The following is a 25,491-nucleotide window of genomic DNA, read 5'->3' on the forward strand; positions in this document are numbered from 1 at the left end:
AAGTTAAGGGCAAGGACTATACTATCATTTGTGAGGAAGGTAAATGCTGATATTGTGTTGTTACAGGAGTGGGGGTTACCCTTTAAAAACTGCTATAAGGATATGGAAGAACTGTGGACATTGGGCCCATCAATCTGGAGTGGGTCCAAAGAAAATAAATCTGATGGTATGGCTGTTCTAATTAAAAATAAGATGGTAGAGGTACGTCAACACCCTGTAATATAACCAGGGAGAGCACTGGTGGTGTATCTGGGTTTCATGAATGTCAAATTTAAACTTTTAAATGTGTATTGTCTGAGTTGCTCACATGACAGATATGTCCTAATTCAGGAACTGAGTAAATTGATTGGGATGGGATTTGAATTCTCTTTTAGAAAGAGAAGGCAGAATGAGGGGCTAGACATGGGTCCAATTTGATAAATCATCAATATTATTGCAAACATTACGTAAAAATTTTAAACTGAAAGATTTTAAACTTCATAGTCAGGGGAGGGCAGGTTTCACATGGCACTAGTCTCATGGGACCCAAGCCTCACACATTTTGTTTTGATACGTGATTTTACTTGCAAGACCACAGGCCTAACTATCTATTCCAACGGCTGTTACTGTGGGGAAGGGTGTGTGGAAGCTCGATATTTTGCTTTTGGAAGGTGAGGAAGTGACGCAGAGGTTCAGGGAAAGATATAAGGAATGGCAGTCTTTGTATGACCTGTTTGGCACAAGAGCACAGTGGCTGACCCTGCGCTCTGACCCCCAGCTTCTATCCCTGTCTGTGTGTCTCATGGAGTTAGAAAGGAGTTACAAGCTGTGCAAACTTCCAAATCTGTAACATCATTTCAAGGGTGTATGATAGATCATTCACAAGATCAAATGGCTGTTTATTATTGTAAGATTGTAGTTCACTACTGTTCTTTTGACTCTTGAGCTTGCATTATACAGCCGTTGAGTGCATTTTGAATCTAAGAGATATCCAACTGATTCAACCTGTCTGATGAATGTTTAATGGGTTGTGACTTTTGGCAAAGTTTTTTGCAATATTATTTGTTTCATGAATACCATTCATCTGTATAACAACTTTCCTGTCCCCTGAACATATGTTTTAAATTGCTTGATCCCATTGGGTGCAACCTTTCCATTGTACTCATAATGTGTTTGCATTAGGAGTGTGTTAAATAAGCAGAAAAGAGCCCTTTTCTTCAACTGCTTCTGATCTTATACAGTGGTCAGAATCTGTCATCCAAAAGCTGATGAGTGGGGGGAAAAAATTAGTACAGATGCACAATCCATAACAAAACATTAAAGAGCATAAGGGTTTTCATCACATGGACTTGTTTGACTGTTGAGGATTAATGTTTTGGTGGCAGATCAATTAAAGGACAATAACCAGAAACACTGGTTCTCACACTGAACGCATTCTCCTTCAATCTTTTTTAACAACAGGTGAGTGGAGTTGCCATGGGCACCAGAATGGGACCCAGCTATGCCAATCTCTTTGTTGGCTGGGTAGAAGAGCGCTTCTTCGCTTCCTACACTGGCTATGTCCCTGACCTCTACAAGCGATATATTGATGACTGCGTCGGTGCTGCCATATGCTCCGACGATCAGCTTAAGTGCTTCCTGCACCATTTCACCAACTTCCACCCGTCCCTCAAATATACGGTTAACATATCTTCCAACACTCTTCCGTTTCTAGACATCAACTACCCCAGACTCTCCACTTCAGTTTATTACAAACCCATGGATTCCACACAGCTATCTCTTGTATAACTCATTTCACCCCAAACATACTAAAAACTCTCTCCCTTTTTCACAGTTCCTTCGGCTACAATGACTATGCAGGGACAACACTGACTTTGAGAACCAAGCCCTCAAAATGTACTCCCTTTTCATCAACAGAGGATACCCCAGCAATGTTATTGACGGGGCCCTTGCCCGAGCCAAAAACACCCCTCAGACCATCAACCCAATCAGGAACTCCTGCAGTAACAACCGCATTCCTTTGGTGCTTCCCTACCACCCTAACACACTTCCTATCCCCAGGACTGCTAACGACAACTTTTCCATCCTACACGATGATCCCTCCATTGGGGCCCTCTTTTCTGACCGCCCCATCATCTCATATCGCCGATCACCTAATCTGCGCAACCTTCTTGTTCACAGCTCCCTTGATCGCCCTCAGCAACCATCCACACCAGCTACTTTCCCTTGCAACAGAGCTCACTGTATCACATGCAAGTACACATCCAACACCACACTCATTCAAGGCCCCTCAGGACAATTCTGGATCACCCAGATGGCATCTTGTACCTCCAGCAACCTTATTTACTGTATCTCTTGTAGTAAATGCCCAGTTTCTCTCTACATTGGAGAAACATGAAGGAGACTTGGAGACCGCTTCAGAGAACATGTCAGGGCTGTGAAGATTAAAGATCTCTCCAAGCCCATCGTTTCTCATTTCACCTCTGACAGCCACGACCACTACAATCTCTCCGTCTGTTTTCTCAAAGATGGTTTTCTGAACTCATATGTTAGAAAGACTACCGAAACCAAAATTATCCTGCAGCTAGGATCACACCTTCCCCCTTCTCTAAACGACAGACTGTTCTACTAAATTTTCTCCATTCATTGGTAGTTTCATTTCACACCTTTCAACACCTATTCTGACTTCACATCTCTTGATCGGCCTCTTCCTGTCCCCTGCTCCTGCCTCTCACCCCTCCTCCCTCCCAGCCTTTCTTCTCCCACTATATTACCTTTGCCTACTGCCTTGTCTCTCTCACACCTGAAGAAGGCTCCACGGCTGAAATGTTGTTTTCTCTCTTCTTTTTTTCAGCATGGAATAAATCTATTACTTGTTCCTTAACAACCGGAAACACTATCTTCGGTCTTTCCAGAGCTGTAAGTAGTCATTCCAAGTTTATTAACTTGTCTCTGTTTTGTATGTACTCTTCAATAGCCACTGATGTTATTTACAACAGCTATTTTTAAAAATAAATTTGCATTTTTTAAAGAATTGGCACATTAGGTGGAGCGGTGGCTCTGTGGCTAAGGATCTGCAACTGTGCCTGGAAGGTTGCTGGTTTACATCCCAAGGTCGGCAGAGGAATCCTACTCCGTTGGGCTCCTGAACAAGGCCCTTAACCCCAACTGCTCCAGGGGTGCCGTATAAATGGCTAACCCTGCCCTGACCCCCAGCTTCTCTCCCTGTCTGTGTGTTAATGGAGAGCAAGCTGGGGTATGCAAAATAGGAATTCCTAATGCAAGAAATTGTATATGGTCAATACAGTGATCATATCTTATTGGCACATGGTAATCTCCAAAGAACACGGAATAGGTTTATTCCATGCTGAAAAGAGAAGAAAGAAAATACAATGTTTTGACCATGGAGCCTTCTTCAGTTATGATTTGATTTTTTACAATCATACCCACACAAACTTTGCAAAATCTTGCACACACAACCCATGTTGAGTTTTTTTAAATTGGGGGGTAAGTTTAAGAAACACATAGTTCTTTTCTCAGGAATCCTCAGTGAAAAGGTATGCAGATCCTGTGCAGATGCAGGAGCAAGTAGTTATTGAGACAGTCGAACAATCCAGAACGTCAGGCGAGGTCCAAGGTCGAGAGGCAAAAGGGAGTTCAGTAACCAGTAAGCGAGATTCAAACAGAAGACTCAATACCGAGTAGCAGGAAGCGGGTTTAAAAAGGGATGGTTAAAAAAGTGCTGCAGAGCGTGTGCTGATGGATTAACACATGTTATTATTAACCTGCTGCTGGTACTGGTTAGTTCTTTTGTGAGTTGATCCCCAGTGGTCGTGACAGTGACAGAATGCTGTTTTGTGATTGATGCTATATCAAAATATAGGGCCCGTAAAATTAAGCACAGAAATAAAAACATTTAATCGCACTATCTCTATCGCACTCCTACACTATTAACATCCATTGGGAGTTGAATTTCAATTGTGTTTCCACTTCATTCAGCTGTGTTTTCTATTTTTCAGATTGTTGGCAATGCCACATGTTAAAGAAGGACAGAGGAGTAGGAGCCCAGAAGTGTGGTCAAGGGTTGGTGGAGTAGGCAATGTGATCAAAAACTTTCTGAAGTTTCTAAGCTAGAAAAATAAATTAGGTGGCATGACAATATGTGGTCAACACTGTCAAACAGAGTCCTTGGAGAGGATTGCTCCAGCAACAGGAAATGTTTATCAGTGATTTGGCATGAAGATAGAAAAAAAGTTAGAACCCAAGTGCTTAGGGCACAGAAGGGGGTGAGTATTGGTAAGGATTCCAAACCAGATGACAGTACACAATCTATAGTCAATATTTCAAGTCAAAGTGAGGGACATAGTTTGGAAGGCAACACAGAGCTCAGAAGTTCATCAGAAGATACAGAAGATGCATGGGCTGCACACGGCAGCACAGACAGTGGTGACATGTTAGAGGGAGAAAAAATCTGTGTAGAATCAGAAAAAAAGCCTGAAGAGCACAGTGAATATTCCCAGGGGGCAAGCTTGCCTGGGACGTCACCTCAGGATAAAAAGGGGATTAAGAAAGATTATGTCTGTGCCTAAAACTTTCCAAGTATGTCTGAAGGCTGAATAATGGAGACAAATAGCAACTCTAAAAAGGTACATCTAAACTAAGATGACCATGGACCCATATCTTATATAGCGAGTTCAGGAAGATTAATCCTTGCTGCCCAATAGCCTTCAAATACCAATACATCAGGAAAGAGAACAGCAGAAAAAAAAAACTTTCTGATGATTAAAGCAGTCTGTATTTTCAGTTCCTACCTTCAGTACCTTCAGTTCCTATAATGTAAATAATGACAACAAGACATAAACCAATGGGCAATGATGACATCACAATTTATGTTGTACAAGTAGGGCAAATACAACACAGTGAAAGGGAAACAAAATTTCGACAGGCACGTCAGCCTTATTGTTGAAAGATTGCCCGTGCCCTCACAAAAGAAATCGGCAATGTGTACTACAGGCAGCAGAGCAGAACTCCGCTTGCTGAAATTGCAGCAGGCAATTTATCTAAGCCACTAACACGGATTATCCTGAAAGTCATCTTATCAGAGTTCAGGAACAGTAAGCGCCTTCACTATGATCCAGTGATTGAATTACATATGACACAAACATTAATGAAAGCATGCGACTTTGACACTGTCCATTTTCCAGGATATGTACAGATTTTGCAGTTAGACACATTTGCTGCCTATCTTTACACAGAACAGAGTATGCAAATTCTTATTGCCCATCTAAAGATGAAGGAGAAAGTCAGCCTTTACCTGGATGCGACAAGAGGGGTAGTCAGAAAAATTCCATCGGAGAACAAAAGAATTCTGTACTACAGTTTTACATTACCTGGAGGTGGAAAAAGAAAGCCTCCATTACCAGAGTCTGAAATGTTGACAAATGACCACACCATAGTTAATATAGAACGTTGGCTCTGGAAATTCATGTTTGACATCTCAACATGTACTACCAAGAGAGTGCAGCATGTAGAAACTGACTACAGCTGGGCCCTGATTCACAGTGTTCTTTTTGCCTTCAATGGGGACACCATCCATGCATACTTAAATCATGCAATGAAAGTCTACCAAGGCAAACTTAAGTACACAGAACTTCAGATGTTCACTGTTCTGCACCTTTGCTCTGCCCATGTCATAAAGGCTGTCTCTCAAGCAATTAGTAAAAAAACAACAGACAAAGGACTGCGAGACTTTGCAACATTTTCCTTTGCCATCCTGCAAAACAGCACAACTTTGAGTGTCGCCAGAAATGTTTTCAAACACATGTGTATTGTACTCTCAAGCAGGAGGTTCACAAATGAAGTCCAATCTAGTGTCTGCCTCCTTAACGCTTACATTTCTCAAACAACCACACCAGACCAGATGGAAAAGGAAGCAGAAGTCAAAGACACAGATGAGGTACTATACCCAAAAATGAGAGGCATCTCCTTTCGCTGTGGAGTTCAAAGGTATTTATGAAGACAGCATATCAGTTCAAGGACATGATGACTATGGGACACAACACAATGTGAACCCCTATTTCTGTGAAGACATAATTAGATTTCTGTTACAAAGATACATGGCATTATTTCCACTGTGGAGTGGAATTTTGTTGGGTGACCTGACAAGATATGCTTCAGACAGCAAAAAAGACATATCAATGTCAGAGGTAGCACAAACAAGAGCCACTAACTGTCATGTTGAGACCTGGTTTGGCATTGTCAAGCAATCAATGCTTCAGCACAGGAGGAAACTGAAGCCAGCAGAGTTTATTACGATGATGAGAAAATCCCTCTAGGGTGGTACAGAGAACATATAATCCAAAATGATCTCCCCAAAAAGGTTTTGATGGCACCATTGATCACCACTAAAACACGTCATGAACATGCACAGGAACAATGGGCAAAGAGAGCACCAGGTGTAGGCAAAGAAACAAACTTCTTTTTCAGAGCTTATGAATGTCATCTTCTACTACTGTAGGTGTTCTTTGTCGTTTCTCTCTAACTTGTTATACTTGTTGACAGTGGTGTGTAATCTCAATTTTCGTTATGTTAGCTCCAGTGATCTCTTGTGTATGCTTTTGGCTTGGTAAATCTTTTTTAGGTTAACGCCCTTTGGAACATCAATCTGAGTGAATTAGTGGTTGCAGTTTTGCCATCCATGCACAGTGCAGACACATATATTCTCAGACACTCGGAGTTTGTGTCTCTGAAACCAGATGAGTGGCTCATAGGCGAGGTGAGATGAAAGTGTTTGATTGCAAGGTTTGTTAAGGTTTCTGAGCTTTTGTGTAATCAAATGTGTGTGAGTGCGTGAAATCATATCTTCTTCAATTGTATTTGCTTTTTCCATAAGACCATTGAGTGTTACTTTCAAGTAGTGAAAGAATCCATGGACTTGGGGAAGAAGGTTTTCCTAATGAACCACTACACAACTAGTGTAATCATAAGTGGGAATAGAGAGCACATGGCTAGACAACGTTTGTCCAAGGTAAGGAGATCAAACACAAATGTTGATGGATTACATTAGTGAGAGGCAAACATGGTTTTTCACTAACTGATGATTGTTTTATCAATAGAGAAACAAGGAGAGCTACAAGCAATCAAAACAGGTCACAACTGTGCCCATGGTGCTGCCTAAAGAAACTACCTTTATAGTCAGAAATCAAAATTCAAAGGTAGCACACCATCCATGTGAGGCAGCCTGTCGTGCTAATCTCGTCATTCTTTTCATTACAGGTCAACTTTGAAAACTATGAAGCCATAATTAGTTTTTTTTAACACTGGTGTCCATGGAAGTTGTTGGTAAGTGTGGTGCAGGTAATCCAAAACAGCGTAGGTTTATAATTACACTTGGAACCATAACACAGTTCAAGTGATTATCCCTGTTGCATCTAAAAAAATTACTATGTATTGGTTCCTCTCCTGTTAAAAAAGGCGGACATGGATAGTGAGTATCCAAGGCAATAGTGACAGTGCACTTTTCCTAAAATATTATTGTGAATACTGCTGTGTAATAAACAGAAAACCAAGTGTCATGAATTGCACCCCCGCAGGCAGGCGGTCATGCATTCCCACGAGCTCCTCCCATCCCAAACGTGCACGCACCAATCTTTCCTCTATTTAAACCCTCGCCAGACCCCCTTTCAGTGCTCACGATTGAGATCTTCTCCCTGAGCTTAGTTCCTAGTTTACATTCTGCGATACTACTCTTTGACTCCTGGATCTTGACCCTGCTGTTCTTCTGCTACGTCTTTGCCTCCCGACTTTGTACCTACGCGCCTACTACTCTCTCCTGGATTTTGGACCCTGCTCTTCTTTCCAGACGACGCCCACGCCTACCGATTCTGTACCGACGCTCCTACTACGACTACCCAGATTTTGGACTCAGCTACTTCTCCGACTACGCCTTCGCCTATCGTTACCCTTCCGAAGAGCTCCACATAGAATCCCTATCCTCCGCAGTAACCCCCTCCGTGACACCAAGCAGGTCAAAGTGTCATGTAGGAAAAAAATAAGTACTGTTAGGTCATTTCCTGACTGTCTTTGCTGAGGTTTGCAAAATATTACATGTTAAATAATATATAAATGAAATATTTAAATATTAAAAACGTTTGTTTCCACAACATTAAACTCCTGAAACTGCCTGTGTGTCTGGCCCCACATTAAATGCAACTTCATGTCTGATGACGGGCCATTTGTTTCTTGCAGTATCTGTATGCTCCATCCCAGAAAGTCTTTGTGGTCGACCCTATGGGGAGATGGCAGACTCCACTGCAGTGGTAAAAAGTTTCAGGTAAGAAATCAAGCATTGGTTTCGTGGTGAAACTCTGCACGGGCGCACATTCATTTCTTATTCAAATTCAGCATGACAAATATGTCCTCATTTATCAATAACCTATTATTTTGATTCACAGGGACTTTCAAGATGCGAAGGAACGTCCTAGGAAAAGAAGACTGGTTGAATATCATCTGGCACCCAAGCGTGATTGGTCACACCAAGCAAGCAGATGCCTCAAGCTGTGGGGTCTTTGTGATGCAGGTCAGCATAACCTTTCCATGCAGAAATTTTGGACTGTCTCAAAACTATTGTATGAGAGATTTTAGGGAAATAATAATTGTGACAAACCTTCGTCTGTTAGATGGGCGCAGACATCATGAACAATTTCCCGGATATTCAAACATACATCGAGATGAACAGCAGCGCCAAAGAAATAAGAAAGTTGCGGGAAGACCTGTCAATCAGAATTCTTGAAGCTTCAGGTATTGTACCATTTGATCATCATTGCCTGCGTTTATTGGTGTATGTTGTTTTCCTGAAGCATGCTCTGTCTATGTAACAAGTCTGAATGAAAAAAGATTCTCGATTTATTTATATGCAGAACTCATTTGGGTATTCTTTTTGTACTGTATAACACAGAGATGAAAAGTTAATTAAATCACATTTCGCACAGTTAAAATTCAATTACACTTTGGCCTTCGTCGTGGTTGACACAACCATAGTCTGGGAAAAGTGTGGGTCTTGATTGCCCATAGTGAAACAAACTGGTTGAACATGGCTGTGTTATCATGTGCCCCCTTAAAGTCATAGCAACAAAAAAAGGGTAACAGGTGTTGACAGGAGTATTCTGAGACATGACAATGTGCGGTTTAAGAAGCAGTAGAACACCTAATCAGGAAAGTGCATACGAAAAGGTCTCTATCAAATGGTCTTCAATTATGCAACAATGATCTGTAGATAACATTGGAGAAATCAGTCTATTTGGCATGTTTATTATAGCTCCTCTCCAGGACATGTGTCTGATGTGTGGAGAAAACACTGGTGCTGCAGACAAACTGGGAAAGTGAACATCATTTCTATCTGTATGTGTAATTGTTATGTCCCAGTGTGTGGTCTGTGTTTTTTTATGTTCCACACTGCTGACCCTTTGATTGTTCTCCCTCCCTCATTGGCCCACCATTACACCACTGTTCTGTATGACATCATGATCAATCAGCTTCTCAGCCAGCGTGCATCTTATTCACTATATAACATGGAGGTTTTCTGAAGGAAGAGCCTTTCGTTTGACTTTGGTCCTGCTTGGTTTTGCTTTGCTTCATTTAGTTGTGGTTATCGCTTTGTTTTGCTATTGTTTTGGCTTTGTTGGTTTGTTGTTTTCTGTTCATTTCTTTGTACTTTCGTTTGTTTGTGTTTGTCCTTGTTTTGCCATTATCTTGCCCTAACATGTTACATGTTCAACCTTTATGTTCTTTTGTACCCTGTTCCTGTCGATTAGTCTCGTTTTCCATTATCTGTATTCCTAGTTCACTTGTGTTTTTGTGTAAACTTTTGTGTATAAGGTTAGTTCAGGTTGTTGGGTACATTCTACACACTTAAATGATTTTGTATTAGTAACAATAGTTAAGTACGGGTGAATGCCATTTTTCTTGTATGGTTTTGAGTAGTCAGGGGAGGTTAGCTAGGGTGTTGAAGACGCAGAAGACCGTGTGTTTCGGGTTTTCTTTTGCAGTCAGGTTAGCTTTCCCTCACTTTTTTTAGCCAGCTCCATTTTGTTTGGTTATTTTCTTTTCTTTGGCACCACTCTAGTTCCCTTACCCCTGTGTGTTATCGTGTCTTACCAGTCACTTATTTAACTTAAAATCATCACCCACCTTTGTTATTGTGCTTCCTAGTCACTTACCAGAACCCACCTGCTTCCAAAAGAATTATTCTAAATGTTACACCCCTTTACCCCTAGATACTTGGGGTCGTAACATTATTATGTGTAATGTATGCACATGATAACAAAACATGCCAATGAAATGTGATAGCTGAACTAATATAAGGTTTACTCTGTGTAGGTCCAGTGTGACAGTTGTGAAAACTGGTTCCATGAATTGTGCATCTCAAAAGAAGAGTATGAAAGCACAAAGAATGAAGTAACGTGGATATGTACATTTTGCCAACCCCAGTTTGGTGAGTATGCTCTGCATGCAAACTATCACTATGAAAGGGTTTTTTAAGCAGGACATGTAGTTTTAGATTCAACAGAAACATAGGATGACATTTTTCAGTGGATGTTATAATTGTTTGTTATTGTTAGGAAGTTTGAATTTCAGGGTTATGTTCTGGCATTAATGGTTCTATAAATTAGAGATACCTTTTCAAAAAACACTCCAAAGAAGGCATAAAAAGGCATAAAAGATTATTGATAATCTTTGCAATTTATTACATGACACAGGCATCTCGAAGATAGAATTACTGTGTATCAGGTTGATGATTAGATATGGATGCATCAAATCAATTACTAGGTTTCTTTCCAATAATATAGAAACAAAGGCACGAACATGAACACCTTAAAGAGCTTGCCATTTAGCACAGAAACAATATAATGTCTTGCTATAAAAACACAAAGTAAGAAAAAAGGAGTTTGATCAAGAGAGATCTGTCAAATTCTGCAAATACCTAGATCTTGATCTGTGACCCATTAATACTCTTTGGATTCTTTGCAGTTCGTAACCCTTCTTACGGTTTTATATTTCAGGCACTATTGATGAGTGAGCAACCACCCCCTACTCCCAAGCATTACATAAAAGACATGCTGGAAACTCAAGAAGACTGTCAATGTGTTCTCAGCAGAATTCAACTCCAAAAGACATGTAAGTACAAGTTTCAATATTCCCCCAAAAATCTCTTGGGTAAGAGTAAACTTTCAGACACTTTGCGAAAAAATAATGAAAAACACTAGAACACAAAAAAATCACTAGAAACCATTTGTTATCTATTGCCAGAAACCAAACAAAGTATTATGAAAACGGTAAAAAAGTTCATCATAACACAACACAGTCCCTTTTATATATGATTACTACACAGTGTTAACATCAAAGTAGTAGTGCAAAGAATTCTAAATCAACAGTATGTCACCATGACATGATTTATTCCACTCCGATGTAAGAAAGATCAAAGAAAACTGGCTTCTATCCAACAGAGGTGTATCTAACGTGATTCCTTATTAGGTTACCCAAATAGTACCATCTCTACAGTACCTTTCAGACAGGACACAGTACTAAAAGGATTCTAACCGAAAGAATAAAACACAATCACATCATCGAAGTCCGAACCCCACTGACTTTCAATATCATACCGTGTACATCTCCAGGCTTGGAGACTCATCAAAAAAGAACAGCCTATACACCAAAATGATCCTTTTCTTCCAGTAAGATTATGGCATTTGCAGGATGCTGTCTAGATCAATAAACAGATTACATTAATAATAGCGAGCAGGTAGCAGAGCATTTAGGCACACAGCCCCTAAATTGTAGAAATATGTCATACCTTATTAAGGATGCCCCATACCTACAAGCATATTTAACAATGCTGTAGTCTTCTACATCATCTCTGTAGTCTTATTGATCCTGAGTGATCTAATTCTTTAGGAAGTGCAGAAACAGATATCAGGTGGGTAAGTAGACAACCACGTTGCAATTGTTTTTTCTGTGTCTAACCCATTTTTTTTCTCCACACCATGCCTGCCACTGTTCTCTCTTCGGTGCCTTTGGTTGATATTGAGCTCTGTTCCGCATGACAAGGGATCCTCCTGGATTTCTGAAGCAAGGAACCCAGCCGATATGAGTCCCTACAAAACTCAAGATCCTGTACTGCTCAACCCAGTGGATGGGACATACTCAACATTAATATCTAGCCTGACATAATACAGGCAATAGAATTCACCGTGTCAATCTGCATGGTGGTGCATGTGAACTGTTTCTAGTAACTACTTGTCATACCTGGAGGGGAGGTCAATCATCAGGCCTTGGACCCCCAGAGATTTTTTTGATTTTCTCTCCTTCGTGCCTGATGGTTACACAGTCACATCTGCATACCACACCTTCACTGTGATTTGCTACAGATACAGCTTATTTAAAATGTGAAATTAGGAAAAACTAAAAGAAAGCGTGAAATAAAAAGAATGTCAAATCTAAAATTTTCAGATGTTGTGATGAAGCTTTTGACTCATGAATAGCACCCCCCCATCCCAGTGTAATGCATGTTTAATGGTGCCGTATTGAAAAAATAATTAAAAAAAAGGTTTCACAACCCCAAGCAAGGTTGTATAAGGTGAGGGGGACTGTCTGGTGTGTAAAACACATGGTTGCAGCATTGTGGGTGCTGTAGTTTAAATGCTATTGGTTTGTGAACAACATACCCCTATCCCAGCGCAGAATGCCACATTAATTAAAAGCATGAGAAAACGAGATTCAGAATGCAAAGCTGTATTAGTCTTCTGTGTAAAAAATCGGTTTGAACATCATTGGAGCTGTTTTAATTAAGCTGCTGAGTAATGAATATATTTAATTTTCCCGCTGTTAGCACTATAGTGTATATATAGTTGACCCTTACCTGAATGAAAACAAGACATTAAGAAAGGGTTTCAGAAATCAAACAAAGCTTTATTCCTGTGCATACAGTCTGGGTAATTGGAGACTGCGCTGTCCTGCTTCCTATGGCGATATACTGTTTTTTTTCACACAAAGCCGTATTGACCAGTATTTCTTGCATTGTGAACGTGTGTACACAGCAGTCCCCCGGGTTCCAGTTAGTGCGTAGTTACACATCAATGAAAAACCAGAGGTTTAAAAAGATAATTAGCTCACTAATAGTTTTGATGGCTTAAAAATGACAGTGAAGGCTGTGAAAACGGTCACAATGTAGTTTGCACACAAAGCAAGTGTTTTCATAACCCTAAGAGGTTTTGTGAAAATGCTACAGGTGTGCCAAAATCATTTTCAAACTTCAAGCTAACTTTAACCTGGTCAATGACAGTACCTACAGGCTATCGATAGGTTTGCTGGCACTGTGGGTTTGTTGTTCCTGACAATGTGCACGCTGAGAAATGCGCACAGACTGGCTTTCTTTCGGAATGAAAATGTTACGGCTTGTACCTCATGTAAACACAGTTTTAACCATTAGCACACTCATATATATCCTGAATCAAGAATGAATATGCCCTGGAATCCGCTGTACCACTTCAAACTGAAAGTCAGATATTTAGAGTCTTGGTAAAGACTTTTTACAGGAAGAGATGTCATGCTTCAGCTGCTCTGGCCTGCAAAGTACAAAGGGGCTTCATTTGAAATACCCGATTGTATTTCAAAATCCAAGGTATTTTTGCTGTGCTAGAATGTATAATTTATTATAAATGTTTTATTCACAGCCTCTTCTTCAGGAAGCCTCGCACACACTAAACAATATTCAAAGACTATAGGAACAGTAAAAAAGAAAGCAGTAAGATGGATGAAAAAAGATTTTGACGTCTCTTCCGCAACTGATGAATACTCCTGTGTGATGTTATTTCTTACATGGATTCCGTTATTTTGCCACAGGCTGTGGGTCTCTGTTTTCAAAAAGAGCAAGTAAAAAGTTTTGTAAAAAGAGCAAGAGCACCTGTTTGGAGTGTTTACGACAGCAGCGGGTCTCCAAACAGAACTTCATCTCCTGAAAAGTGCCCCTCCCTGCCACACAGGTTGCTGTGCCTGGTGCAATGCATATCTCCACACATCCCTCCACCCCCAGCAGAGCACACACCACCTTAGGACACTCCATCATGTCCTCTCTGCTCACCACCACCCAGAAATTGGCTGATGCCATCCCCACTGTTTCTCTCCCCTCAGGAAGCACTATCTACACAGCAGAATTCACAGATGCCAATGCCATGTACAGTTCTCCCAGATGTCCACCTTTTGCCCATCAGCCAAGAGGAGTGGGGGATTGAATGTGCAGTGTGTCGGCACAGAGGGGACAGCCAGAGCCGACCGCTACGCCGCTCTTCTGTTTTGTAATTTTGTGACTGGGAGTGAACCACATCCGTAAATGTTGACTGGTCCAGAGGGAAAAGGGCCTTGCCTTGCATTCTCCGCGAACACATAGGCATGTTGAATTGGAGATTCTCAAAACTTACTTTGTGTGATTGGAAACTGATACATGATAGGATAAACAAAATGCTTCAAAGAAAGAGGTGCTCTTTCTCTCTGGTTTTAGTCTGTGCAGCAATAAAACAATCAGATTAAACAAGAGAGAGTGTGACGTTACTTTTCGTCAATGAAAAAACAGTCTTTTCATGTTTATTTAAGTGTCCTTCTTTCATTTGGATTGTATGAAACAACTCGGGAGTTATTGTTATGATTACTCTATTATCGAATCCTCAACTCATTCACTTGTTATTTTGGGAACATTTTGACATGTTGCTTTTAGCCGTCGATACTGTTGAATTCGCTCAGTTTGTAATGTAGGGTGCTCTGAACAAGTTAAACTTTGATACAGGACAAATGTATACTTTTAAAGCTACTACAGTATAGCTTGTGGGAAATACAACATCACACCGTATGCATAAGGCACGTCTTTGTTCACGATTTAAAACTACAGTCCAGAAAAACATGACATTTGATTGCTGGTTGCCTTATGTTAAAGGGCAACAATGAGACCAGAGCATGAAAATTCCTTCCCCTCCCCCAGCAGAACTGTTTAATCTACATAAACACAGTGGGGTGCAACACCTAGCCTAGACTTTGAGAGAAGTATGGAGCTGCGTTGCATAAAGAGTTTGCAATGGAATATACAGTAGTAGGCAAAAGTTAATTTCAAGCTGAAAAGAAAAGACTCAACATGTCTCCTCTATACATCTTCCATTTAGACCATCCAATGTCATTTATTATTAATATATTCCATATCCCATTAAAATCAGAAAGTTTCTTACAAGTGTAAATCCAACTATTTTCCTTTTTTTGTTAAAGGAAAACTCATGCCAGGAGCTGGGTTCAAAAAAACTATAGCTGAAAAGGGCAGGCAAAATGTTTAAGTAATCATAGGTGAATGAGACAAATTGATGCAGATGTTTAGAAAGAAAGTGGACTACAGTACTATTTTGAGCTTACAGCCTATCCAGTGTTATTCATTATTAATATCTTTCATATCACATTCAAATGAATGTTTTTTTTAATTGTAAGAGGCAATACACAACATGTGTCCTCTATAACACTTCAGTGTACATTTTAATCAGTTTAATGTTTAACAATGTTATACAAAGCTTAAAATTATTAAATTGCATATACCGTTTAGACTGTTAAATTCTGTAATTGACAAACAATTGTCCCTCAGCATTGACAGGGATTCAAAACCAAGTGTTTTCTGGCAACAGACCAAATGCTGCACATGAGAGCTTTCATAGCTCCACCTGGTGGTTTTACAAGATATTTCACCCTACTATGATACATCATGCGGTATCCTACAGTTCTTTGCAGAACGAGCACTGCGATTTACTGCAGCATACCTTGCACATTTTGAATGATTGGATCTGTACTTCTACTCAGTCTGGTGAATTCTTGATAAACCAAACTGGTGCCCTCCCTCTAACTCACCATTCCTCCCTTATGGTAGTGGATGTAGAGAAACCCATGTATATAAACCCATAGGGTCAATTGCAATGGACTTCCCGAGTTACAACACAGCCGCGTACCAATTTAGTATGGTACATTGTGGAGATCATCTCCCACTCTGAGTTCAATTGCAGCAAAAAACATGTGGAACAAAGTTGGAGCTCAGTTCAACTTGTGCTTAATCCGGTTCGGCGTTGTTGTACTAATTAGCCCGAACTGCAGGGGACTGTGCATCAGAACACTTCCGATTAGTAGGATAATACATACGCCATGTTAATATACAATTACTTTTCTGTTTCTTGTTTATATTCAAACTAAATTTCCTGGCAAATCAGTTAGTTTTTAATTTAAGAATTGCATTTAGGCTACAATTCATCTTATGAGGCTACATTGTTATTAATGAGATACCCAATTGTAATTAGTCATGAAACAAATGAGAACTGCAGCTGTGCATTTGAAATTAAACACTACTGTATTATTGCAGCATTAATTTTGTTTAACACTCCAGATGAATAAGCAAACCCATTGTTATAGCTAAGTCGTCACAAAAGACACCGACTAATAACCAGTAAAGTTAAAGTTTTATTTTTAACAGAGCTGGAAATTAGACTTATAAAAATACTTGAGCAATAAAAAAAACCAACAACAAAACAATTGTTCCTCTGACCTTCTAAGCATTTTTTTAAGGCAATACATTTCTTTAGCAGGGTGTGCCTTGTGCTTACTTATCTGAATTTTGATTTTCTCTCTCTCCTGTGTCAGTTCAGATTAAGCTCTTTAATCTGTTCCAACATCTTCCTTTCAAAGTGGGGAAGTGCTTGCTGGCGTGTTGTTTTGCCAAGTCGTGCTTATCCTTTATGACGGTATCTTCTGACACCTGGGCACAATCCAACAACATTACAAGACCAGCACTATAACAGGAGTCATAAAAACACAAGAAGCCACATTGAACGAGCTTTCAGAATTGTAAAACAACGCTTTGCTTGTCTGTCATTTGGTTTGCATACCAGTCCATCAAGAGCTAGCACAACCCTGGCTGTTTCAACACAGTCATTGGATCACAGCCACAGGACAGAAAAGGGACTGTAAACCATCATAAATCACTTTTAAGATGCTGAGTTTTTTCCTTTAACATGCTTGGGTGCCATCTATTTCCTCCTCATCCTGCTTTCCTCCGATAACCACAATTACGGAGACCCATCACTAAAATATTTAACAAATCTATCCAGTTGACTCCTCGATTTTATAGAACACATTAAAGCCTCACGCTACATTTATATAAATAATAGCTTAAGTTCTGTTCTCTTCACTTCCAATGAATGGAGAAAATTTGAAAAGAACAGTAGTCTGTCGTTAAGTGAAGGGAGAATGTGTGATCCTAGCTGCAGAATAATTTTAGTTTCAGTGGTCTTTCTGATGTATGAGTTTGGAAAACCGTGCTCAGTACCATCGAGGTGTAAGAGGGTCAAGGATGAGCAGGAAACTTTGTTAATAAGGAGATGGACACCGCCCAACATGGGGCTCAAACCCACACCCCTGACCTAAAGAATCACATGCTCTACTGACTGAGCTAGCCGGGCACCAGTGTTCTCAAAGACGGTTTTCCAAACTCATACATCAGAAAGACCACCGAAACTAAAATTATTCTGCAGCTAGGATCATACATTCTCCCTTCCCTTAACGACAGACTACTGTTCTTTTAAATTTTCTCCATTCATTGGAAGCTTCATTTCATACCTCTCTGCACCCATTCTGACTTCACACCTCTTGATTGGCCTCTCTTTATGTCCCCTGCTCCCGCCTCTCACTCTTCCTCCCTCCCAACCTTTGTTCTCCCGCTACTTTACCTTTGCCTACTGCCCTGTCTCTCTCACACCTGAAGAAGGCTCCACGGCCGAAACGTTGTGTTCTCTTTCTTCTTTTTTTCAGCATGGAATAAACCTTTTACTTGTTCCTTTGCAGCCTACGCATGCTGGCGCAGCTACCCACTTGAACTAAGACCATTAAACTGTCTGGTGATATTGCTGCACGGGGCGCAATATCACAATAGAACACGTTACTGTAAAAAATGTTAACATTCGTGAATGAGTATTTTTTTTAATTATACCAAATGTCCGTTAAATAATGAATGATGTTTTTCAGACCATAAACACTATTATATGAAAAAAAAACATTTACTATATATCCATTTAACTTGTTTTTTAAAAAAAAAAACATTACAATACGGTAGATGAAAATTGTTGTTCAGCGCTCTTGTATTAAATATACTCTACCAGCCTTTTAACTCATGTGTCAGAAATAAAGTGTATAAAATTCGCTAAATCAAACAAAACACAAACGCTACGAAAAAGAAAAAAAATGTGTTTATCCTGCAATTTTATCTCGTTGAAACGTTTTTTTTTTCTCTGTGGCACTAACGGGCTAACGGTTAGGATTCCTGGTTTCCTGATTACATAGAAATGTGTCTCTCTTCCCTTACGATGTCCAAATGATCAGTTCAGTGTAGAAAAGAGCACCGTAAAACCCCGTCAGGCGTGCAAAACGTATAAATGAAAGAGATCGCTTTGTTTCTGCCCGCTTTCTCACTGAAGCCCTTTAGAAGGTTATAACCGCTACACCGCGCGATGTGGGGAGGGGTGACTTACAAGCAGAGTTGACCTTTGAGAAAGGACTCGTCTCGGGAATATATTTCCACATTTTGAAGAGAATTTCTCCATTTATGTAGCCTGATTTCCACTATTGCTAGAGAGCTGTAGAATCTGGAATAACTTATCCAGCTCTGGGAACAGTGTGTAGATGACAGGTTTGTGACTTTCTCATGAGCACGGTATATGAATCCATCAGATTAAAGACACTGTGAGCATTTGAATAAAATTAAGGATAGTCTGTCCCAGCTCACCGCGATGGTATAGTGGACCGTACTTTGTGCTGTGACCGCACTACCCGCGCTTTGAATCCGGGTGACAGCAGCCCAAGACAAGAGAGTTTCCTTCGTCTATGTTATTTCAGTGAAGGGGGGGCATGCGTGTACAGCGAGCGATCATCGAGTTGATGTGTTGCCCCATATAAGCAATGTGAACCAACACTGCTTTACAAAGGAGCACTACCTGAGCTTATTGTTGGTAAACTGGAGACCAGACCGACCTCTTCTCTGACGAGAAGAAAAGGACAGGAGCCGCAGTATTTAATATGAATAAGAGATTTCAATTTTCTGTGGCGCAACTAGTACCAAACACGTAATCTCGGGGTTGTGAATTCGAGCTCCACGCTGGTAAGAAATCATATAGGTTATGATAAATGTACTTTTTTAAATAAAAAGTAATATTATAAAACTTTCTCGATACGAGTTTGCAGGTGACATGTTCTTTATAAAAATAATCTTTAGTATGGGATCAATAACCGCGCCTGAACAAATATCGGAAAGAATCGCCTGTCACTAAGGTATTTAAGTAAAGTAGAGATATAATCAGAAAACCTACATATAGGAAATGTTAGTTACTTTGTATGTGCTTTAGCGTTTTCTTTTATATACCGAAAAAAAGGTTCAAGGCGTTCTAGTCGCTGTACTCCTCGTAGATAATCTCAACGAAATCACAATACAGTACAGGACACGCAGTGAGGAGCTCACGCAACGAATAGTCTTGAACATGCCAAGCGTAAAGGCACACTGCACATCTGCGAAACATCACATCCTAGTTTAGTTACAGTGAGATTATAGACTGGAAGCTAGGAAGTCTCAGATCACTTTTTTATTAAATGTTCAAGCAAACACAAATACCTTTGCAAGAGACATTTCAGAATCCCAGTCAAATCCAGTATGATTGCTGGATCCCTCGAATTCGACAATATCACAGATCTGCAGTCCACGTGCAAGACATACCGCCCAGAGCATTTCTAAGACAGGAAATACATTTTCGTTACGAAAAGAGATATACTGTACGTAGAGTGAAATGGTCTGGTACGAGTCCTAAGTTTGAATAGTTCAAAATAGACGAAAAAGGGTAATTACAGACTCTTTCGAAATGTAAGAACATTAAAGCTGTGCGGACCTTATCTTGATTTACCTAGTTTAATCGTTTTCAGAAAGTGTAATTTTATTATTTTATGTACCCTTGACGATTCTACTGATGTTATAAGTGCTCTTGTTTATATTGAATCTATTTTGTTGTTCAAATAAAAAGTAAAAAAAAAACATTCCGGATGCGTCTGCTGTAGAAATAAAATGACATCAAAGGCGTTGTACGTAGAGTTCTGAAGCCTGCTCCACAGAAGAACTAGCTGAGATGAAACGTTCGATATTCTACTGACAGGGCTATTCCCATCAACTCAGTTTCTTTCTGAAACAACGTTTTCCAAGAAAAACTTACACTTTGCAAAATTTGAAATAAAATACTTGCTTAAAAGTGCAGATTATTTTTTTCCCAAAAACTGTAAAAGGAGAAAACCGACCTGTTGGAGTCTCTGTCGTACCATTGCTCAGTGCGGTCAGGTCGGGACTAAAACGATAGTAAGGTTCTGGTTCAAGCATATCTAGGCATGCCTTTCTCACTGTTCCATCGTGAACATCATCTAGAGAAAAAGTGGCATGTAATGTTTAATACATTATTGGCCTTATTAATAATTTGAGGGAATATAAATGCTTTGCATGTATCGAATTACAGCACGTAACAACTGAGTACCTGAGTCGATATCACCGGGCAATTTCCAATAACGACCAACATCAGACACTTCAAGAAAAATAAGATTCCATATCTTGGAATGTAGGGCGGGAGAATTCATTTATACTCCTGTTGCATCTTGAGCTAAACTTTTTTTTAAAAAAATATGACGCAGATTTGCTCAAGATACTTGTAATCGCCTTAAAGAGAGTTTTCATGAAAACGTACATCGGCTAGCTCTCCACTGTTAATTGACAGAACTTTTGAAGAAACTGTTCTTATATAAGCAACATACAAATTAAACATCTTAATGAACATGAAGGGAAATCTATGGAAGCCCGTTTCCGTCAGGGAGTAAAAAAAACGCGCTATGATATCTCATTGTATGTCTTTTTTTACTTAAAAGGGTCTTCTTTAGCTCAGCTGGCAAGACCTGGGTTCGAGCCAATGCAGTGAGGCACGAACTAGGGTGGGAGCTGCGAGGGCACAAGCCCTACAACCCGAATCCGTTACAATAACAAAAGGACAGACATTGAAATATGGGCTATTTCGAAGTCGCAAATGTGAGATATAAAGTAGGAATTCTGAGTTACTAAGTCGCAATTCTGAGTTGCTAAATCGGAATTCTGAGATACCATAGCGGGTTGTTTTTTTACTCCCTGGCGGAAACGGGCTTCCATAGAAATCCGGGTTGTGAATAACAACTCTCACTACACACGATTGAGTTCTTGAGGCTGGCACCTAAAACAACTCAGCCATCCTGACAAGCAGTGGAGGATGCCCGTTACTTTGTCAAAGGATTATTAACTACTTTTCTTTTCTTATTATTACAGAGATTTCTACATTGCAAGACAATTGACGATTTAGATAAAGGTATATCGTGGCACGCAAACCAGGCACGGACGGGGTTTGAACCCGCGCTCTTAGGTTTACGAAACCGATGCCTTACCACTTGGCCACCGCGCACACAGTCTAGTTTTTTTTTTCCCATCAAGGCTAATACATTTTGAAAAAAAAAATCTGTGCGCAAATTGCAATGGCAGGAGAAGTAAAGAATATAGTTCTTCTGTGGAGCTGGCTTCAAGAATTTTTTCATTTTCTTCCCTTGTAGTTTCCTCGCTCTTTTACTGTCCCTTTCTCCCACGGAGAGACGGAAAACATGCCGAAATCGTTTTCACCCTGTGTTTGTGCAACGTCAGTGTGTGAAGGGAAAGCAATCTACGTGGCTCCAGTGGCGCAATCGGTCAGCGCGCGGTACTTATACAGCAGTGCACAGCGGAGTCATGCCGAGGTTGTGAGTTCGAGCCTCACCTGGAGCAGTGTGGCCTGTCTTTAGCTACCGAAAGCAACCGTCCACTTTAGATACTGTTACTTATAGGTCGTCCTTAACACCTTATCTAACGGGATTGTAGCTTGTTAGGTGTTTGCTGGAGATCCAGTCTAAATTAACATCAAAGGAACAGGTAAAGGTTTATTCCACGTCACACCCGAAGAAGGGTCCACGTTGTGTTTCCTTCTCCTTTCAGCATGGTATAAACCTATACTTTTTCCTTTGCAGCTGACGCAGGTCACTACTTAAATTCCCATCAGCTGTGGACCCCCAGCTGATCTCTACACAGATAGATGAGAGATATCTTCTTAGACGAGAGGTCTGCTGGGACTAAGGGAGCACGATGGGGTACCGAAGACTTGAAAAAGCTCTCGCATTAGATTCTGTTTTTGTTGTTTCCCAGATTTGTTTTTAATGTTCTTTTTGTTTTGAAGTTGTTCCTTTAAGTATTTGTTTATTTTATTTTCTGTAGTCGTTAGACTACTACAGTGATTTACCTAGGTTCCCGGAAGGCTTCTTGCATCGTGGTTGTTGTGTTTTTGGGTTACAAGTATTTTTTTTCTATTGATAGGACCCCACGCATTACTGTGGGACTAGTTAACTTAAGTTCTTACATTGTACCTGAAATTACCACATAAACTACTACTCTGTTTTCTTTTTTTTAAATAAAGGCACAAATGATGTTTTTTTTTTCTTGCAGCTGATTGGCAATGACCCTACAACGGGTCATTGCAACGAACGTGGCTGCTGAAATTTGTCTACTAAACCTGTTCTCAATTGCAACAAACCTAAAATAACATATGCTGCCCATTAGATGTTACCGATGTAGGAGACTAACTTAAACCACCTCTTCACAGGGTTTATGTAGTTCAGTAGAGGAACAGTCGATCGCATTTGAACTGTTCTGAATGTAGTGGAAATAATATAGTCACAAAGTAACGAACATACGCACCACTTGCTTGAAATATTTACTGTAGCTAAAATTGTTTTCTAGACACCACAACTATTCACAATGAATTTGATGAATACATGTCTTTATTAATAAAAGTGTAATTTATTAATAATTAAGATTAATGTATATCTTTATTAGTAGCTGTATTACCGGTAATGCATGTACAGTCCTTAATATGGGATAGTGAACTTTCAGGTATCCTGGGGAGGTAAGAAAACTGAAATGAAGGAAATACATATTTAAAGGGGGTGTAAGTCTTAAATGTGTTCTGTTACATCTGGGTGTTAACTGAATAGATTGTATTACTTATTGTGATTTGACACATGTCTGTCTCAGGAGACAGCAGAAAAATTGAGGAATTTGCAGGTACAGAAAATAACTTGAACTGAACAGGCAAATGTAAGGTTATGTTAAAGAAAAATAAACTTTGTCACCTTTTTCAACATGATTATTTAAGACAGTTTATCGGAACCGTATCTCTCCTCGATTCTGTGGCTGTGGTCCAACAGTAACGGTGGTGAAACAAGCAGAATGTGCGGAAAGAATTGGAGACGTAACGGGAGACTCATCCAGTCGATAGAAGGGTTGTGTACGCTGAGAAGTGTAGTTTAAAAGCTTAACGAGCCAGGGAGGAGTCAAACCTGCAATCTTCTGAGCCAAAGTCAAACACATTATCCATTGCACCACTGGCTCTGATACCCTAAAGCCACCACTGTGAGCTTTGTGCTGCTATTAGTAATACCGTAGCACTCCGGTGTTCACAACAGCCCCCCACCACCAGGAACTCAAACCCAGGCCTCCTGCATCACTCAACAGGGACCTAGCCTGTTGAGCTAAAGAGCAATCTCCCTTCAGTCCTGCGGCTGTGGCCCTGCTATTACAGGGAAGGGCAGTGACATCACCGCTCTGGTAAGCCGGCTCTTACACACTCAATGGTGGCCGTATGCGTTACACTCTCCCCCGCTTAACTCACCAACCTCAGCAAAGGGCTATCCCATCCCACTGCTGACACCAATGTAACGCTCCAGGGTTCACATGGGCATCCTCGCCACTGCCACATCAGGTCAGTCCCCCACCGTCAGGGACTCAAACCCAGACCTCTGGCATCACTCAACAGGGACCCAGCCTGTTGAACTAAAGGGAGTCCGTCCCTAAGCTCAAGCGGCTGGGTCCCTGTTGAGCTATGGTGGCGGTCGCAGGTTTGAGTCCCCGACGGTGGGGGGCTGACTTAAGTGGCAATGGCAAGGGTGCCCACCTGAACCCCCAACCATTACAATACTATACATCGCTCCAGTCCAAATTTTCTCAATTAGATTCATGTGTTTTCTACTTGTATTTAGCTACTAGGTCTTTCGTTTGGTCTGTTTTAAAAATAGCATCTCAAACGATTTTATGTGTCATGCTGAAATTCACACACGGGGGATGTCACATGAAAGACAATCACAGATAAGATGTTGCATTTAAAAAGAAATCCAGAGTGGCAGTAGAAAACAAAGCCTTATACACGAGATGCAAGTGCTCTACCACTGAACTAAACTGATAGGCACTTTTGCCTGCAGCTCTTTAATTGAGTTAGGGAGAGTGAAGGGTCTACACAGTGTACAATTTAAAGGTCGAAGCAAGACAATCTGATGCGAGGAGAATTCACAAAACGAGCCTCTGCTTTATCGTTTACTGAGCATTCAATGAACATCTAAGTGAAAGACATATTCACTATTTTCACTTTTTGTTTAAAGAACACTTTTATCATGTTCTGCACTCCCGGTGTTTAACGGTGTTCTTTTCTACACTCCTGATTTGAGGATCCCCAGGTAAACAAAATTCCGATATATTGAATAGTATTTATGTTTACATTTATATTCACTCGTGCCAAAAGCTTGTGTTCTCTGCATATATCAGGATGTGGAAAGAGGCCCAATCACATCTGGAGTAGATAGTATTTAGGTCAAAGCTAATTCAAAGTGCATCTCTGGGTGTGTTTGAATTACCTACGTGTTTGACTGAAGGACAAGCTCACGGTGCCATAAAAATTGACATTCGTCATCTTTTCTTCTACATTCACAGGTTTTACGCTAAAGACAAAAATGTTTTTTTTGTCGTTTTCATGCCAGCTGGCACTAATTATTCTGCACTGACAGGGAAGATTAGTATTTTATCTATCACAATATGTGTGGAATTTGTTTTTAAAAAAGTTGTTCCAGAAATGAACACTTCCATTAAAGTTAAGGCAGACACCTGTTGCTGTCCACAACGACCAACTCTGCATGGCAAGAGAGGAGAAAAGCACTGTGGTGATTTGAACCCAGAAACTTATTTACTAGACATGCACGTTAACCAGCTAAGCCACAGCACCAACAGAGCACTATCCTTTTACAGCCTCTTAGACACACCGCTCTGAGATACCTGCGTTCTGTGTGCGCTGCGCCTGCTCGCTGAGCAAGTGATGAGAAATGGCTTTTATCTGGTAATTTCAAGTCCAAGGAGCTCAATATGCTTTTTATGTTTGACATCTTCAAGGAAAATGGTGAAATCGCAGGTGGAAGAGGAAAATGATCCTTGAGTAGAGGAAAGACGACCATCTTGAGTACTAACTCATGTCAGGAGGCTAACTTCTGGGATGAGGT

General features: G+C 40.4%; 1 protein-coding gene and 2 non-coding genes across 3 annotated transcripts in view; 1 reads left to right on the forward strand and 2 right to left on the reverse strand.

Moving 5' to 3' along the window:
• LOC138242792 (zinc finger protein 271-like) overlaps positions 1 to 25,491 on the reverse strand; it is a 781,993-nt gene that overhangs the window by 255,997 nt on the left and 500,505 nt on the right. The gene's annotated exons all lie outside the window — the stretch shown is intronic.
• Positions 21,480 to 21,551, reverse strand: trnat-cgu (transfer RNA threonine (anticodon CGU)). Its single transcript has one exon. It is a non-coding gene; the product is annotated as a tRNA-Thr (tRNA).
• trnai-uau (transfer RNA isoleucine (anticodon UAU)) lies at positions 21,811 to 21,904 on the forward strand. Its single transcript has 2 exons — positions 21,811 to 21,848; positions 21,869 to 21,904. It is a non-coding gene; the product is annotated as a tRNA-Ile (tRNA).

The sequence above is a fragment of the Lepisosteus oculatus genome, chromosome 14 (genome assembly GCF_040954835.1).
Source record: "Lepisosteus oculatus isolate fLepOcu1 chromosome 14, fLepOcu1.hap2, whole genome shotgun sequence".
In the NCBI taxonomy this organism is placed as follows: Eukaryota; Metazoa; Chordata; class Actinopteri; order Semionotiformes; family Lepisosteidae; genus Lepisosteus; species Lepisosteus oculatus.